A 7,500-nucleotide genomic window follows, 5' to 3' on the forward strand; every position below is an offset into this window, starting at 1 on the left:
CCGCCAGTCTATCAGCCAGAAGTCTCTCCAGAATCTTCCCAAGCAGATCAAGCAGGCAGATAGGTCTATAAGATTTGGTTTCTGCTGGGTCTTTGTCAGCCCCTTTCTTTATAATTACCACGTTTGCCCTCTTCCATATACGAGGGAACTTTTTCTGCTTGAGGCATTCGTTATATAAATAAGTTAGAGGGGCGACTATCTGGGGGGCCAGGAATTGCACCACTTCCGCCACAATACCGTCTGGCCCAGGAGCTTTTCCTCTCTTCAGGGAATTTATGTGGCCAGCTACCTCTTCTTCTGAGAATGGGTAGACTGCCATATCATTTTCATACGCATTGTTGTTATTCTCCCGCAGCTGCCGTTGTTCATCTGTCTCATCCGCTGTATCATCAGGCAACAGGGAGTGGAGAAGGACCTCAGCAGTTTCCTGCCAAGACCCCGTCATCCGGTCCCCATGCCTGACGGTTGAAAGCTCCATCGGAGAACGGATCTTTTCCCGGACAAGCCTGTAGGGAACTCCCCATGGGTCTAATGCTAGTTGGTTCAGAACAAAGTGTTCCCAACTTTTTGTTCTAACTTCCCGTAGCTGTTTTTGGAAGTTATCTTTGGCTTCCCGGTAAAGCTGCAGCCACCTTTGTCTTTCTTGCCAGACGACACTGCGCTGGTAGTGCCTCCTGAGCCTTCTGACCGACCGGCGCATCTCCTCTAGTTCAGCAGACCATGGTGATGGAGAGGCCGCCATGGCCCTCCTCCTAGTAGGTACGGCTGCCTTGACTGCTCGAGTTATTACTGAGACCAGTTCTTCGGCTCTGTTGTCAACGTCAAAGTGTCTGTGGTCGTCACCTTCTGATATCGGAGGAATGTCGCACTCCCCAGCAAGTCTCTCCCAGTCGGCTCTATTGTAATTGTATTGTATTTCCCACCCCTTGGCCCAGCGGCTCTCGCCATCTCCTATGTTGAAAGTAATAAGATTGTGGTCACTTGTAGTGGCATTCTCAACTACTTTCCATTGCTGGATTAGGTATGCTGCGTTTGGCGTAGCCAGGGTCACGTCGATGTTTGTGCCTTGGCCCCCTCCCGCCGCATAGGTCGGAGGGTTGCCTGGCTTGTTAGCCACTACAAGCTGCAAGGCCATGATGGCTTCTTCTGCCTTCTCTCCATTGGGATCCCTGGTGCCGCTGTACCATAAGGGGGATTTGGCATTCATATCGGCAGTCACAAATGTTTTCCGCCCCCGCAACGCCGTGATAGCTGTGGTGAGATGAGCTAGATGTCTTTCAATATCATCACCATATTGAAAGTATGTGTTGATCATAATAATAGCTCCTGCTGCAGATTGTAGCTCCACGACGTTGCAGTGGCTGGTTGTGAACTGCGTTAGAACTGTAGCCCTTATCAGTTTGTTAGTGATAATAATTGCCGCTTTTGGGTCTTCACCTCTGCAGACGACTTGCCAGGTCGCAGCTGTGAAAGCAATCTTCCCGTTTAGGGAGTACGGCTCCTGCAGGCAGACCACATCCAGTCTCCTCTCCTCCACTTCCCTTCGCAACTCCTGCATGACAAGTCTGCTGTTATGGGTGTTTAGTTGGCCAATGGTGATTTCCGTCATGTAGTTGTCTATGGAGTGTATGTGTGAATCCTGTCATGAGGCCATGTTTTGTTCCAGTCGAATGTAATACGTCCATTTGCCAGAACAGCTTGTCGATAAATTTCATTCAGGTCGAATTTTTCTCCACGTCTGTCAAAGACTTTCTTTAGTAGGTCACGCAGGGCTCCGAAGTCAGTGGGGAGATTCACTGACTTGAGTTGAATTCTGTCCACAGCCTCCATTACCGAGAAGGTGACTCTCTGTCCATATTCATGTCCCACCCGAACCACATGTCTCAAGGCAGTGGTCAGGGTAGTCGGCTGCTCCAGCCTCGCCAGTTGCATGGTGAGTTCCAGGTTTGGATAGACTCTGACTGGATCGACAGGTGGCAGTCTCACTACAGGATCTTTTATTGCATCTGGTTCACTTGAACTCGTTATTTTATTTTCTTGAACTGGTTGTTTTGTTGTTATATTTAATTCTGCTGAGACTGCCACCATCTCTGGTACAGGATGCCGTTGCCGTAGGTCTTTTGTCGGCCTTGTTTCCCTGCTTGGGGAGGAGGGGAGCGTGACTGCCAGAGGCCTCGTTTGTGTCCCTCTATCCGTAGTGGTAGAGTCGGTTTGAGTGCTTTTATCTACGGTTCTGGTTGTGGTGCCCATGTGCAACCTCAAGAAAAGCTTGAAAGCACTCGCCCTCAGGGCATCCCTCCTCCTTTTGCTAGGGGATTTCCTTTTGGGCATCCTGTTGGCTTTGGTTTGATCAGCCATAGTCTATTCTTGAAATAAGCCTTTGTTCCAGAAGTCTGTAGGTGGGGCAGCTACGTCCCGTGGTACCACAGGGCTTTTTACCCCGTCTCTTGCAGGGGATACAAACCGCCGCCGCCCTACAGTCCTTCCTGACGTGGCCATCCTCGCCACATTTCGAGCAGGCCGACCCCCTGGTACAGTGCCTCAAAACGTGGTCGAGATCTCCACAATTGTGGCAACGCGGTACGACCAGAAAGTCGCGTGTGTTAATGGCGTGAAAGCCAACATATAGTCTGCCCATTGCTGTAATTCTTTTCCACATGTGAGCGGAGACCTCGGCAACGTGATGGACCACATCACGGTCCCGAGGCCCGGTTTTGAATCTCAAATTGAAGTTTGCTTTAAATTCTTCTTCTGTCATATCATCAAAATTCTGAGCCTTTATAGATTTTTGCAGTTCTTCATTCGTCATGACTGTTGGTACATCATACAAGATGACCAATGGGTTTCTTTTCCTCGGTGGCTCGCATTTGACCACCGAGTTTAGTTTTGCATTATTTAACAGTTTCTCTTTGTCTTCTTCTGAAGCTACTTCAACGATGACAGAGTTTCTGCTGGGTTTTACCTTATTTATTTTAATTTTGTCTTTAGCTGGATTGATAGTTGTCGTAAGCAATTCCTGTATTCTTTTAACGCTAGTGTCTTGACCTGGTAGGGTTCTTAGGAATACCGTTGTGTCAGATCTTTTAGTAACTTTTGCAATGGTATCCTTTGTAGTCTGCGGTTTTGGTGGCGCTTGTGCGACCACCGCCGCCCAGGTCTTTCCGGGTTGTTTCCTTAGTCTCTCATTTTCTTTTGTCAGTTCTTCCACTCGGCCCTCAAGCTTGGCGTTTGCGATAGCCCACGCCGCCAGTTCATTTTTAATTATAGTCAGAGCCGCTTGACTAATTTTACCATTTTTAATATGTTGCTCGAGGAGCAATGATATTCTCGTGTGTCTTTGTAGAACGTTTTCCTCAGTTGCCTGTCCCGACTCGTCCTGAGGAGCGGGTTCAGACATCACGGAAGCTCGCGTTGGCGCACTCGAATCACTCGTTTCTGGTGTAGCCATGATGACGAGTGATAAAAAAGGGGTGGGAGCCCGTCTCTTGCCCCGGACCGGCTCCTCTGGCATGGGGGGGGACTTCTGCAGCTCGCTCACCGACCTCGCCCCTAGGTCAAGAGCACTCCAGAGCTGCTGGGTTCAGCGCGCCGTTTCCAGCGCACTGGTCCCCCTCGGTGACTTCGTCATCGGCGATTTCACGCGACGCACCCCGGCAACTGCACCCCGCACTCCGGAGAGGCGGATGCACCTCTCGCCCTTCGCCGCCTACTTGCCCGAGTTTCCACCTCTCGGCCAGGGACCCACTCCTACTCAGGTGGCGGGCCGGTCCCCCAGGCGTTCGGCGGTCTGGACCCATCTAACCTGGCCCAGGCGATGTTACCACCACCTGGGTTTGGCAGAACACGCCCCGGATACCCAGGGGCGCGGCGAAGCACCCTTGCCGACACGCGCCGCGATCCCACGTCGACAAACGAGATCGCCGGCATGCAGAGCACCTGTTGTTCTGTGCCCTGCGAAAAGAAGGGACTGATGTATGGTCCCTCGACACAGCTCCCCCTGTGCCATGCACCCTTCGCTTTCGCATCGGGTTGGGTCGCAGCTCTCCCTTTTGTCGCAAGGCAAAAGCCAAGCTTAACGTCTGGCACCACGGGAAGGCGGAAAGAGCCACTTGGGAAGGAGAGGCTGTAAGAGACGCGTCACTTCCCCTGTGAGGACTGCCGCGGCACGCCCGTCTGGAAGCGATACGCCCCAGTGCGAGCCTCCGTGCCTTACGGCGCGCCGGCTACGGGCGGGCCCGCGCCGAACGCGCCGTCGAGCGACCGACCTCACGCCAGACCGGGACTCTGTTTGCATGTATTAGCTCTAGAATTACCACAGTTATCCAAGTAACGTGGGTACGATCTAAGGAACCATAACTGATTTAATGAGCCATTCGCGGTTTCACCTTAATGCGGCTTGTACTGAGACATGCATGGCTTAATCTTTGAGACAAGCATATGACTACTGGCAGGATCAACCAGGGAGCTGCGTCAACTAGAGCTGAGCAGCCGGCCGCCCGGGAGTGTGTCCCGGGGGCCCGCGCGAACACGCAAGCGTCCGCTCAATTATTCTGCAAACAGGAGGAGGCCGAGCTCCCCTGCACGATACACCTCGAAACCCTCTCAGGTCCCGGCGGCGCGCAGCGCCGTCCTAGGTACTTGGTCGGTTTCGAGAGAGGCGCAATCACCCGGAGTTAGGCGAGTAGACGGTTTTAGTGCAAACACCCTTGCTCCCAACTGAGCTTGCCGCTGCCGACAGAGGCCCGGGAGCGTGCTGTCGTGGCATTGCCGGCGGGAGACAACACGCGCCACCTATGGTGACCGGCAGCTCCAACGCCAGCGCCACACAAGGGCAAAGCCCCACTTGGGTGCAGAAGCGAACTCTCCCAGCACAGCGCACGCGCCAACACGTCCGCACAACTGCGATACAAACCACCTGCGAGAACCGCTGGGGCGACCGAGCAGCAGACGGCGTCGCGGCGCCGAGTGCCAGGCGGCGGCGCATCCTCAACGCACACAGTCCTCAATCAGACCAGCACACTGCAGATGTCCACCGCGCTTCGCACCGGGCTCGGCTGAACCAACTTTGGCCGCCAGGCGCCGCGTGCAGGGTGCGCCGCAGCGTAGCTGCGCCGCCTGCCGGGCCCGTCTGCTGGCGCTCCTGCCACTCGGCGCCCCCCACCAGCCGGCTGTTGCGCGTGCGCCCACGCAGCGCGCGGCCAACACGCCGGGCGGCCCCCCTTCACCGGCCGGGAACAGTCCCACCAAGCCACCGCCGCGTATCGCTTCATACCCACATGGGCCTAGTCACGTGTGTGGATGTGGCGGGTACCGCTGAAACAACCGGTTAATAGCTGTACCGATCGTCGCCATTACAGATTCACCTCCAGCGTGAACAACCGCTCAACAACGGATTTCCAGTTCATTTGCGTATCTTGGGCAGTAAACGTAGATGTCCACCTACATTTGCGAATTCAACAATTCTTGCATGCCAGGATGTCATGTGTCACGACACGCTACATCAGACCACATACACACTGCGACATGTGCAGAAGAGAACACGTGGAAGGTGGCCCGCGCACGTATGCGATGTCCCTTCCGCGATCCACTGTCAACCGGCATCTGCGGCATGTCCCAGATATGGAACGCGGTCCACCAGGGTAGCACTTTGTGTGAGGCAATACGACAAAGTCGGAATACACGCGTCACTACATCAGACGGCTCACGCTGACCTGACCTGACCTGACCTGACCTGACTCACCGCACCACCACACCCAGCGACCCAGGGTGACATACAATGCGTTCGTACGTTCCTCCCACACGCCTCTACGGCGTACCACAGTGCAACCTAGCTGTTATTGGGAGACGAGACAAGTAGCATCGAGCACAACATATGGAAATTGAGATTCGACACCGTTGGGCACAGCCAGCGTACGGTCACACGTATCACACTACTTCACTCTGTACGTAACGACCGATGATCGGTACAGCGTGTGGGTTACGCGTACGACATCAGCGGACAATGGACACAGACCATACCACGACGTACACTGAGGGCGTCGACATCTGAATGCAACTGAACAGCTGCGAGGCTCATTTAACACTCAAACGCCAGACCGACCAGCTTGAGAGGACAGAGACACAAAGAGAGGGACAGAGGGAGGGGGGGGGGGGCCGATATAGTCCTATTGCAGTACAATTGACAGTGGATAGCGGGAATATGTGGAAAGTAAGCAACACTCGCAAGACATCTACATGAGGATAACAACGACACCAGAGATTCCGAGCAGTGAACTATGTTAGGCAAAGGGACAACGTGGGTTAGGTTAAGGGACAACGTGGGTTAGGTTAAGGGACAACGTGGGTTAGGTTAAGGGACAACGTGGGTTAGGTTAAGGGACAACGTGGGTTAGGTTAAGGGACAACGTGGGTTAGGTTAAGGGACAACGTGGGTTAGGTTAAGGGACAACGTGGGTTAGGTTAAGGGACAACGTGGGTTAGGTTAAGGGACAACGTGGGTTAGGTTAAGGGACAACGTGGGTTAGGTTAAGGGACAACGTGGGTTAGGTTAAGGGACAACGTGGGTTAGGTTAAGGGACAACGTGGGTTAGGTTAAGGGACAACGTGGGTTAGGTTAAGGGACAACGTGGGTTAGGTTAAGGGACAACGTGGGTTAGGTTAAGGGGCAACTTGAGTTAGGTTAAGGGGCAACTTGAGTTAGGTTAAGGGGCAACTTGAGTTAGGTTAAGGGGCAACTTGAGTTAGGTTAAGGGGCAAATTGAGTTAGGTTAAGGGACAACTTGAGTTAGGTTAAGGGACAACTTGAGTTAGGTTAAGGGACAACTTGAGTTAGGTTAAGGGACAACTTGAGTTAGGTTAAGGGACAACTTGAGTTAGGTTAAGGGACAACTTGAGTTAGGTTAAGGGACAACTTGAGTTAGGTTAAGGGACAACTTGAGTTAGGTTAAGGGACAACTTGAGTTAGGTTAAGGGGCAACTTGAGTTAGGTTAAGGGGCAACTTGAGTTAGGTTAAGGGGCAACTTGAGTTAGGTTAAGGGGCAACTTGAGTTAGGTTAAGGGGCAACTTGAGTTAGGTTAAGGGGCAACTTGAGTTAGGTTAAGGGGCAACTTGAGTTAGGTTAAGGGGCAACTTGAGTTAGGTTAAGGGGCAACTTGAGTTAGGTTAAGGGGCAACTTGAGTTAGGTTAAGGGGCAACTTGAGTTAGGTTAAGGGGCAAATTGAGTTAGGTTAAGGGGCAAATTGAGTTAGGTTAAGGGGCAAATTGAGTTAGGTTAAGGGGCAAATTGAGTTAGGTTAAGGGGCAAATTGAGTTAGGTTAAGGGGCAAATTGAGTTAGGTTAAGGGGCAAATTGAGTTAGGTTAAGGGGCAAATTGAGTTAGGTTAAGGGGCAAATTGAGTTAGGTTAAGGGGCAAATTGAGTTAGGTTAAGGGGCAAATTGAGTTAGGTTAAGGGGCAAATTGAGTTAGGTTAAGGGGCAAATTGAGTTAGGTTAAGGG

The sequence above is a fragment of the Schistocerca gregaria genome, unplaced genomic scaffold, assembly GCF_023897955.1.
Source record: "Schistocerca gregaria isolate iqSchGreg1 unplaced genomic scaffold, iqSchGreg1.2 ptg001059l, whole genome shotgun sequence".
Taxonomy (NCBI): Eukaryota; Metazoa; Arthropoda; class Insecta; order Orthoptera; family Acrididae; genus Schistocerca; species Schistocerca gregaria.